The sequence below is a fragment of the Hesperophylax consimilis genome, chromosome 12 (genome assembly GCF_061612785.1).
Source record: "Hesperophylax consimilis isolate HC1 chromosome 12, BYU_Hcon_1.0, whole genome shotgun sequence".
NCBI classification, from domain to species: Eukaryota; Metazoa; Arthropoda; class Insecta; order Trichoptera; family Limnephilidae; genus Hesperophylax; species Hesperophylax consimilis.
This window is the reverse complement of record NC_142847.1, coordinates 10,069,789-10,082,204: the sequence shown is the minus strand read 5'-3', so window position 1 is coordinate 10,082,204 and position 12,416 is coordinate 10,069,789. Positions and strand designations below refer to the sequence as shown.

General features: G+C 34.8%; 1 long non-coding RNA gene across 1 annotated transcript; it reads right to left on the bottom strand.

Moving 5' to 3' along the window:
• Positions 1-2,601: 2,601 nt before the first annotated feature.
• LOC149419104 (uncharacterized) lies at positions 2,602-10,385 on the bottom strand. Its single transcript, XR_016302860.1, has 4 exons — positions 10,101-10,385; positions 6,297-6,342; positions 4,782-4,878; positions 2,602-2,763 (listed from the first exon to the last, which is right to left on the bottom strand). It is a non-coding gene; the product is annotated as an uncharacterized LOC149419104 (long non-coding RNA).
• Between the last annotated feature and the right edge of the window lie 2,031 nt (positions 10,386-12,416).

Here is a 12,416-nt window from a genome sequence, read left to right as displayed (position 1 = left end):
GAATATGCTTAAAATAAAGTAAAATAATGCTTATATATGGAATGTAATACGACAATTGGGTTTATTCTCTTTTTACAAGTTTTCATAGCACAAGTCAACATTTTGCCGTGTTATTTCGTAAAATGAACCGATGATGCCTCGACCATAGTTCGCACAAGAATGATGACGTCACGTTTTCAAATTTCACTTGAGGCCATACGCGAGCACAGCCGGCTCCAATGGAACCGGTATGGGGAGTGGGGATAATACGCTTTTAATCACTTAGGGCAGATCTACTAATATTCATATGTCTATGATTTAACCTAGTTTTTGTTTCATCACTTTTAATGACTATCACTTTTTAAAGGTGTGTTTAATTATGATTTTGATGAAATATCATGGAACCGCAGAGTGGAAGACACATTCAATATTTCCGTGGTCAGAAACCACCGTTCAGAATCGAAGCACTGCCTGGAATATATTTTTTACGGTTAAATCATAAGATAAAAAAAATTAATAACAATTTCGTTTTCGTTAGGAAGCTAAAGAAAGAAACGAAAAAAAAAAACATCACTGTCGAATTGAATTGTGAGTGTAAATTTTAATAGAATTAATGAACAGCATAAAATGATAAAGATCAGATCTGAATAGCCAGATATTTCCTACCTTCCTCTTCTGCCTCACAACATCCCCAAGTGGGGTTTCCAAGGTTCCTTTTTTATACATTAACTCCACATAGGAGACCCCGAGGAAAATAATTTCCCTCAGGTCGTATGTGATCTTTGGGAATGCTGTGTAGACGGTCTTTTTAAAAGGAAGTTATGAGAAGGAAAAAGAAAAAGTTTTCAGTTTTCCAAGAGTGACATATGAATCCAACCCTGGCACTGCCGTGCGAGGCGTTGGGTCGAGAGAATCCGGTTGGAGAGGTCAAGGGGTCTCCCTCAACTGACCTCTCTCGATCTGAACCCGAGCATCCCTGCCAAGTCACCAGCCATACCTAGCCATTTAGGATGATCTTTGACAGAGGTTTTGGTTATCCATTCTTGGGTTAGCAGTAACCATACCTACCTCCCAAATTGAATGATTCCGTACAATTGGAACTCTACCACGTTAAACCGTTGGCCACAAACCCCGACTCACACTCGAGTGGGCATCTCTAGTACTTATCCACAAACCTCGACTCACACTCGGGTGGGAATCTCTAGTACTTATCCACAAACCTCGACTCACACTCGGGTGGGCATCTCTAGTACTTATCCACAAACCTCGACTCACACTCGGGTGGGAATCTCTAGTACTTATCCACAAACCTCGACTCACACTCGGGTGGGAATCTCTAGTACTTATCCACAAACCCCAACTCACACTCGGGTGGGCATCTCTAGTACTTATCCACAAACCTCGACTCACACTCGGGTGGGAATCTCTAGTACTTATCCACAAACCCCGACTCACACTCGGGTGGGCATCTCTAGTACTTATCCACAAACCTCGACTCACACTCGGGTGGGAATCTCTAGTACTTATCCACAAACCCCGACTCGCAATCGGGTGGGCATCTCTAGTACTTATCCACAAACCTCGACTCACACTCGGGTGGGCATCTCTATTACTTATCCACAAACCCCGACGCACGCTCGGGCTGGAGTAGGTCGGCCGAAAAACGAACACGCCAGTGACACCTTTGAACCAAATTTTTTAAAGCCAAACGCTCTATAGTTAATGAAGCATTCATTTCGTAGTATCGGTAATAACATGTTTATTAAGTTTTTACCCTGATATTTACGTTCAAAGTTTTTGACTTAACAAGCTCGAGCAAAAAGCGATAGTGCTGGGCGGCTCACATTAGCCCAATTGCAAAGTTTATTGACGGAATCATTTGATGACTATTTAAGTGATAATTTAGTGTCACCAGATCCTGAGTCCGAGGGTGAGGAATCTGCAAATGAGGACGTCGAAGATTTCAATATTTCGACAAGCAAAGCGGGCCCGTCGGCTCCCGTTCCTTCTAAACGCTGCAAGATGTTAATTCTCGACAAATGGTTTTGGAACAGGTGATAATAGACTTGAGCGATGTCAGGGGGGCTACTTCCCAGCATATATTTCTCCAGGACATGGAGGGAAGAAATTAAGTATGGAGGGAATGCAAAAGTGTCCATTCACATCCCTGATTGCTTTGAGAATTATCATACTAAATTAAAGTTTTAGCCACAAGTATATATTTGTGTAAAAAAAAAAATTGTCTGGGTTAGATTTCTTTATTATATGTAGTATATGTTTTTTGTGTCATTGTGAATAAAAACGTAGAAAAAAAAAACAAAAAAAAAATATTTACATATTTTTGTAAGTATCTTTTTTTTGAATTTTTTTTTAATTATTTTAATTACCTAAATCTAATGTGTCAAATTTAATCAAATTTAAAGAAACTAATTCACTGAAACATTTGGTTTAAAAGTTACGTTAGATTTAGTACACCAATGCAGAATTGCAATTTTGGTACAAAATTAATTCAGTGGTGAGGGCAAATTTTCAGCTTGATAATTATGTGGCCAATGGGTTAAAAACAGATAAATAATTATTGGGAAAAGTACATTGAATAAAACATAAAAAAATTTAGGTTCATATTATTTTCTTTACTAAAAAAAGTTTTAAAAATGAGTATTAAAACAAGCTTAAGAAATAAGTAAAAAAAATAAAGTTGTTAAAGTTTACACTTGGAGTTAAGGAAGTCAAGTTCTCTCTTCTGCTGGTCCAGGATGTAGCTCTGGGACGGAGTATTATAGTCTGCAAAACAATTTAAAAACTAAATTAACAGAGAAAATATATGATAATATTAAAAGTTGAAACAATCATTGCATGAAATCAAAAAACAAGGAAAATCATTCCCGAAATTTTCCACTAACCGGCAACTGTTCTAATCACTGAGCTATTGTGGCAACTTTCATCCACATTACTTTCAATAAACATAACTAACTGACAAAGGTGGCCCGTGACGGCCGTGACTGAAATTTCCAGAAGTGCATTTCACTTTTAAAATGTACCTAGTGTGTAATTTAGGTGGAACAATTAACGAATGGGGGTACCTACTCAAATTCATTCTATCTACTATGATATTTGTAAGCTAGTTAATTAAATAATACTGCTATGTCAGCATTCCCAAAATCATCTCGAGAGTAAAGGACACGCACAGACCTTCCGTCAACCGTCTCCTATAATTTAAAAAAAAAAAAGGACACGCAATTCATTGTCGAAAATATAACGAAACAGTTTGAGTTCACCGGACACAATTTCCAATGTGTGAATGTCGCAGCGCTAACATTGTACATTAGTATTTTTAAGCGAATACATTCCAGGCGCATTGGATTACGCATGATCAAAGTGAAGCAAAATTCACTCGCCGGCGAGAATAAATTCAAGGCGCTTCGATAATGCATGGGGTGAGTTGTATATCTGCACTGCTCTAATACGTATTTGATGTTAGTGTAATCTGTCTCGCTCATGTCACCGTTTTGGCTAGGTCGGGCTGTCTCGATACCGCCCGATGCTGTTTCAGTAGTAAGGTAAATCATGGTTATGTGAATATCGGGGTATGCACGGCCCGCTTGCTCTTGCGTGGGAGTCTTGCACTAGAACAAGGCTGCCCAACCCCAGGCCCGCAACGAACGAATTATTATAGTTGTTATGTGAAAACTGAGACAAGCAGTGCAATGCACAAATGCACGTACCAAGGAACCACCTCTGCTAACTAACTACCATACTGTTTTGTACTTTATTCACTTGTTCATGCCAAGTCCACATTCATTATTCTGTCATGATATATTCTTACACTTCTTTCTGTTATTGTTTTCTATGTAGTAAAAAGTCCAATATTGCAGAAGAACCATTTGTATAAATATTCAGAAGAGACAAGAAACTATCCATGGATGTACGCTCTATTGCTTGCTATGTACCGGGGGATGGTTCATTAGCAGCATTGACTTTAACCGAGTACAAGCGGTCTATTGTTCAATTTCAAAATTTGAAAGCACTAATCAGTGAGAGTGCTGCTCAATTGAAAGCGCCAAAAAAACGTATTTTGAAATTATTGGCTCACATATGGCATTGAACTTACGTAGACGATATACTAATATTTATTTTCAAGATTTGTTTGTTAAGCGCACTTGAAGTGAAATAACACTAAACTGCGCTATATAAATGCCATGTTATTATATAAGTAAAACATCTTTATTTATTGCAAGCGAATCTGGTTTTATCGCTAAATTGTCGCTAGGCGGTTGTAGAGGAATTTTACTCTCGCTTAAAAAAAATTATTGTTATGAAATAAATTACGTAGGTAGTGTGTATTTCATAAAAATACACAATATAATTTGTAATGTACATGACTTGATTATTTCATTGTCTAATATCATAAAAATATATACTGCACACTACATTATAGTGATTCATTTTTGGGGTATTATTTGCACACTACATATTTATTTTACATATCTTTGGAGACATATAAGTGTTATATTGTCGGACAAGATATGTATAACCAAAAGCAGAGTTTGCAGAGCCATCAATAATATGTAGCAAGGATGTAAGATAACACCAAAAAGGCTTCAGGACTAAGGAGTGTTGGAAGACCAAAACAAGTTGGGTAGCTGGACAGAATGGAGGCCATCACCATATCCTTGGATGGAGGTATTTCCTAGAGGTGGCCAAGACTCTCCATGGGTTGTAGCGCCGATATTGCAAGAGAATCCAATTCAGTCATAAGGGACTGGTAAAGGTTTTAATAATGTTTTATTATTAATTATTACCTTTGGTATGTGTTTGAATAACAGTTGTCTTGGTCCCTCCGATGTTACTTGTCTGTTGAACTGAAGTAAATATTTCTTTCACGCATTCACCTTGAGGCTGAAACATAAAATAATAAAGGTGGTGGATGGACGTTCCTTGCAATGATGACTATAAAGCATGCAATGGCATATAGTAGACACGAGAGGAGATGTACAAGACATCATTCTAGTATCTTTCGTCTTTTTTGTTATCATACAAAACAAGTGAGAGGGAAGAGGACGATCATCGAAGACGTACATACGACCTCTCTCTGGCACTACTATAAGAGCGGGCACACTAAGTGTAAATAATAGTATGTACTATGTAAATGGGCTAACTGACAATCAGAGATGTGCTTTATTTCAAATAAATCCATTTCAAATGGAAATGCAAAATGGGTATTTTCCATTTTGCATTTTAAATGCTTTTCTAAAAACCATTTTGCATTTTAAATGCTTTTCTCAATGCATTTTCCATTTTAAATGCTTTTTGCAACATTCTTCCTACTATCTCCACTCATCTTTTTTTCATAAGCCCCAAATATCAGTCAGTCCTCAACCTCGCTATGAGAGATAATTTACATTTGTCAAGTTGCTCCCTGATAGGAGCCCTGGCAATTGAGTGAAACCATTACAAAAAATACTGAACATGGGGCCATGACGCTGTAATATTAAATGTTAGATATAGTTTCTATGTTTTTACGTTGGCAACATTAGTCCCGCGCAAATTTTTTGTGGTTTCATAATCTGTAGTCGTGGTGTTTTTGGATTTACCATCATGTATAATGTTTGTTCTACATTGATGTCCATTATTAAATGACAAAATTGTTTAAAAATTCTATATTTATTTTAATTGTTTGACCTGAGAAACCATTTTGTATTTTCAGTGCATTTTGAAAATAGGTATTATGCGTTTTGCATTTGAAATGCTTTTCTAAAAACCATTTTGCATTTTGCATTTTCAAATGGGAAAGTTTTAACCCATTTCCATTTTGCATTTCAAATGGTTTTGGGTACCCATTTTGCACATCTCTGCTGACAATAATAGTACAATAATACTATGTAAATGCGCTAACAGACAATAAATTTATTTATTTTAATGGTCGCTTCGCAAGCACAAATTTTTGTATCAATTACATGAGTTCATGATTACTGGCAAAGTAAAGTGGAAGACAGAAGAAGCAGAATTGGACTGATCACAAGCGTCCAGAATGTCAATATCTGCAGCTCTCAATGCAGCATGGGTCCGTCAGGAGTGGAGGAGCCTGTTTCGTCAGACAAATTGGAGTGAGGGTCACGAGTCACGATTCTCACGATGACGGAACGAAACATAACCAAGAAGAATATATAGCTGGTCAAAGAGTGCAATTTATGCATTGCGTTTGATTAACTTAGCCTCATCAGCCGTTTGGTGGGTGTTTCAGTTCCTCAGGGAACCTTAGATTGGGGTTGACATTTTGGGAGGCTTGCAATGTTTGATAATAAGTAAAGGCGTACCTGGAGTTGCGCAAGATGTGTCCTGTAGGCGTCATGGCTTACGAACCTAAAATGAAAGAGAAGTATATTATTAGTGATAATCTTTATCCGTAAAAATATACTTTTATTGGTATCCTAGAAGTAATTCAAAACACAATTTTTAATTTCTGCAGTGTAAAAAAAAAGTAAAATAGATTTTGAAATAAACATCAGTAGATTTTTTCCATATTGGGAATATGCAGGAAAGTTAGTAGGTGTAACCCACTTTATTCTACCTGAATAGCCATTTACTACAGCCCTACCAATAAAAGCGGTGTAAATTTTATACAATTGTGTTTGTAAAAACCTTACTAATAGAAACTGACATTTAACCACTCAGAACATTAGAACGTCAAAAGACGTAAATATGATAATAGCGGTCAAGACATTAGAACGTCTTTTCACGTAAACGCGTGAGATTTTACAAAAATCGATTTATTTCCATCACTAGTATACGGATTGCCATGATTTAAAAAACAGAGTATCGATAATGAATAACGCTACGCGTCTGTATTCAAGAATATCTATGGAAAGTAGAGGTGCATTATCTAAGCCGATTGGATCTGTCATCTTGTTCGTTCATAATTTATTGCGTTTCTAAATAATTTATTAAAAATATTTTAGTTTGGACGGTTAATATTTTGAGGTGACTAATAGTTTTTAATTATATTTCTTCAATATATAAAGTGTTATTTCTTTATGATACTCAGAAAAAAGTACATTTTTCACGGCTTTGAAATAATGCTAAGCGATTCTTACATATTTTTGACGTTTTCATAAAATGTATATTTAGAAACGCAAATATTTACGTATTACAACATAATGCGATAGTGGATTTCATAATCTTTCCAAAACATTTTTTAGAATGAGGCTACGTTTCCCAAAACGTGAGTTATTAAGCTTTTAGCAAAACTCGAAAATAACACAAAAATTATTACGTTTTGACAGTTCTCAAAGGAACACATAGTATAAAAATGTCTTTGTCTGAGAGGTTAATAACCATAAACAGTTCACGGAAAAAATTATATGCAGTGTTTATATAGCCAAAGAGGGTTGTTTATCTGTTGTTTAAACTTGACATTTCTCATCAAATTTCAGACTATTTCCAAGGTATTTTAAATGTACTATATATTATACATTTCGTCTTTTTGAAGATGTCGTAAAAATAAATACCATTTTTAGAAACTAGATAAAATTATCTTTTAGATTATTATTAAATTATTTTTTTTAAATAACTCCCAGAGAACCTAAAAAAATGACATTTTGGATTCATTGTTTACTCAATATAAACATTAATTTCTTGGATTTATATTTACCTACATATGCATCCATCCACTGGAGTGATTTTTTGGCATATTTAGCCATTTTGTGAAAAAGTTTTGAGAAATTGCTTAAATAACCAAAAAATATAGGATAAACAGCGAAATCTAGGTGGTTTCACTGGCTAATAATGTTTTGTTCCGTTTCATATTTCGTTTAGATATATTAGTATTATCTTCTTCTTAAATGATAACAAACTAAATGTTTGGGAATGGTGAAAGATTTGAAGCTAATGGATTCCTAAATTACTATTTAATTTATTTTTATTCTAAATTAATTTGGCAAGCTGGGCTCCATTTTATAAGATTCATCAATAATAAAATTGAGAATAATTTATTTATTATAAGTTATGTATTCCAATCAAAGATCTTAATTATACTTTTTAATGGACTAACTCAACCTAACGGTTAATCATCAAGGATCTCAATGAGCAGTTTACTATGTTTCTTCAAAATAGCGAATTGCAGATTGGACACCCTGGATTTAATGAGCCTTATTACCTTGTGGGTAGCTACCCGTAATATACGACATATGGCTTTGTATAATATTCCTATATTTGCAGATAATTATTTCGAAAATTCGGGGGCTGCACAGACTTGGCAATAAGTATTGTTCAATTGATGTTTATCGTAACAACACCATGTGCGAACTAAAAACCAGATTTTTTGGGATGGAGTAGGTCGGCCTAAAAAACGAGCTTACGAATTTATTCGTAACCAGGGTTCCCGGGTATAAACTTTATTCACCCTAACAATATTTGAAAATCACCTACTACCACCACAGCAAGCGGAAAATGTTGCTTGTGTTGAAATGGAGGACTTAGCCAGCCGAGGAATTGAAGACACTACGCCTGGGTGGGACCCAAAAGCGATGCCAACCTAGCCACTGACCGGAAGATTATTTTTATATTTTTAATAAATTTACAAAATATAATTCTCATGAGCATCTTTTGTCGTTATTATCGTTGTATTTTTTTGTTGTTTTGTTCTGTAAAAAGTTAAGTTGTAATCAAGGTTTGCTGTACTATAAAGATGCTTTACAACAAACTGTTCATGTTTTACAATGTGATAATAATAATACACCTACTACATACCTACTTATTACCTTCGATTAATTTCATTCATTCATTTAAGATATATTTCCAGCTAATAATAAAAACTAATTATAAAAACACCCTAATATAATAGAACTTCCTCATTCTTCTGGCGCTAGTGAAATTAGATTGTTAATGTTAATTTTAGTTATAAGTTTCTACATATGTAAATATATATTTTACTAAGATACTAGTTATAGGCCTTAGTCATAAGTCTCTAGATATAAATCTCAGACATAAGTCAGTAGTTCTAGTATTAACTATTTAAGAAATTTATTTGTACAACACCCTTGAGGTGATTTCTCACGAAATATATAAATTAGCCAAATAATAATTAATATTATTATTATTTACGCTGTAGCTAGACAGTATTATACTCCTTTGGGTAAATATTTACCCAACCGCTGCATTTTTAATTTGCAGAGATTATAGAAATTACACTTCGTTACTAAACTTAAGAAACAACTGTTAGATGGTAAAGTTGCATAAAAATTCCATTTTTATCAAAGACAATTTAATTTAATATTTTAAGTTCAAAATTTGAAAACGGTCCCTTAGCTGCCATTTTGGATTTTTTTAGTTTAGATTGATGTTTCTGAATATTTCCTTTCAATCTATGGTATTTTTTTACTTACGAGTACCGTTTTTAATACACATTTAAAAAAAAAAAAAACCGTTGTTTCTACTTATTGACAATAAACAACTACTTTTGGCATTTACGATTATGGAAAATAGTGCTATTTAATAGCTATTTCCTTCAATTCAAAATTAGTATTTTATGGCTTTAGTATGGCAGCCAACTGTAATGTTGATAAAACTATAACCAATAATTAGTAATACAGTAATTTTTATGCCTTTTTTTTATCTATTTTAATTATTCAAAGTAATATTTTTTGCATAAAAGGTTTTTATGTTCTTAGTTTGGTTTTCTTAAAAACAAATATTGCTTTTGGTAACTATGCATGTCATACTAAGTAAAAAGTTACTGTTTTCTTGTAGTAATTTTTGAAACGAAATCTAACTTCAATAATATATGCCTAAAAGTGCAGTGGTTAGGTAAATAATACCCTCCTTTGTTCAACTTACTATTATAGTGTAGCTACAAGTAAAACTTAATCATAAATTTATACTGATATTGTACCTACTTACTTCCTTTATCCTCTAATTATGAAAAGCCTTCAAGGCGTCAATAATAAATATCAGTAGCGGTAGATGACATGACACAAAATACGTAATATAAATAACACGTATTGACTAATGAAATAATGGTTTTGCCCATCCACTAAATACCAAAATTTGAACAATACAAAAACTCATTTTGGGGATGTATTATGTCACAAAATATGGTTTCTATACAAAACGCATTTACTTACCAATGTTTATTCATAGTGAATATTGATGAAATGCTCAAATCGAGGAACAATGAGAATTATAACAGACCGCTACGTTTAGATTAGACGTATGCTTTACTTATGCATTTATGAATTCGTTAGTCAATATCAGAAGTCATACGATGTCACTCAAATAAGCTAAAATCAGTCTTTTCTCTATTATCTACAGTAAAAATGATGTAGTTGCTTAAATTAATGGTAATTTAAAATAATAATACTGTTGCAATTTCGGCCTTTTGTCAACAACGAAACGTCAATTTTTTTCTAATCACCCGACAATAGACAATTTAATATATCCGGTCATCAACAAGAAAAAATATTTTTAATTTTGTACTAAAAAATAATAAGTTTTGTGGACAGGAGAGAACCTACGTATACGCCCATTATAAATTACCACATAATATTCTCACTATTTCTGCTGAGTGCAATTTAACAGTACTGGTTTATAATCATTATCTTTTGAGTTTTTTTAACACTATCAACATTTTTACACAATAAAATCACCTAAAAAGTCCTATGGAATCAAAACCACCTGGATTCTAGATCAGGAGTTCATTTTTTTTTTGCTTTTGGTTAACTCACCCCAAGGGTCCGAAAGATTTAAAGGTGTATGTAATCAGTGATAACACTGATTGTGATGATAGGTATTTATAGTAATTTACAGCAACAACATATGAAAATATTATCTGGATTTTCGATTCTAAACTAGTTACTTATGATGAAAACTCGAAATAGATTAGATGCACAACGTGAGATGTAAAGTATTTTCAGGAAGTCTTCGAAAGTAACCCGAGTGACGGTGATTCCAGCGGAGAATCAGATATGAACGGTGACGGGGCGAATGTTACCGAAATCAGCATGGATGAGATAAAAAGATCCATTATGTATGAAGAATGGTAATGCTGTCAGTTTCGACAATATTTCTGCTGAATATTTAAAATTCTCACATGGCTGCGCAATCTTTTTAAACAATGTTAGGAGGGTTACACGCATTTAGATTGGATAAAGGCTGTGATCATGCCGTTATACAAAGGTAAAGGGTCAGGTATGGAACGTGGGAATCATAGGGCTATTAGCCTGCTAAGTTCAGTTGGCAAGCTGTATGGTAGAATTTTGATTGAAAGGGTAAAAGAGGAAACAAAGGATAAAATATGGGTCGTGCAAGGTGCTTTTATGAGTGGAAGGGGGTTCATGGACCAGATCTTCTCATTGCGTATGTTCACTGAGAAGTTTCTGGCAAAAAACGAAAAACTTTTCTGTGCCTTTGCAGATCTACAAAAAGCATACGACCGAGTCGACAGGAAAAAGCTATGGAAGGTGTCGTCCAAGTATGGAGTGAAAACGAATCTCACACAGGCAATTGCTTCTCTATATGAGGGAAGCGTTGCATGACGTGTTAGGGTGAACGATGGTTTTACGGGTTAGTTTGATATCACAAAAGGTGTTAAACAAGGCTGCGTAATGTCACCATGGTTATTCAATCTAATTGTATGCGAGAATTGAAAGAGGTGCGATTGGGCGTGAATTTGAGTAATCTGAAGCCTGTTGTATGCTGATGATGTGGTGCTGATTGCCAACAGGATGGAAGATCAACAGATGATCAACAGTCTCTCGTGTCTAGGATGAGCGAAGTATGTATAAAGAATGAGTTAATGATAAATGTAAGTAAGTCTAAAGTCATGGTGTTTGAAAGAGAGATTACGAAAACAGTGTGTAATATAGTCTTGAATGATGAATACTTGGAGCAGGTGAATGAGTTTGTGTATTTAATATGTTTGATTACGAGATATGGGAACGCTGGCAGACATTGAAAGAAGGGTAAATTCAGGTAATTCCATTAATGGAGGAATGAACGCAGTTGGCGCTAGTAAAAAAATGTCTGTAGCAGTCCACAATGGAGTTCTGGTACCCACCCTAATATATGGAAGTGAGGTATGGCACTAGCACAGGAAGGATGGATGTAGACCGAATGCTGTAGAAATGAGGTTCCTGAGGCGTATGTGTGGTAAAAACACGTAAGAACTGATGTAAGCGTAAAGAGTAAGATCAAGAAAGGCACGCTTAGATGGAATGGGCATGTGAAAGGAGAATATATGATGCAAATGTGAATGGTAGCAGAAGTCGGAGACGCCCGAGAAAGACAGGGCACGACCAAGTGAATTAGATACTTAAGTCTGGCCATGTCAAGAGTCAGAATAAAAGAAGAGTATGTATGAGACGATGTGTGAATGTGAATGAGGCAAGGAGTGTGTACCAAGACCGAGTTATTTGGGAGGTCTGTACTCTCTGCCTACCCCT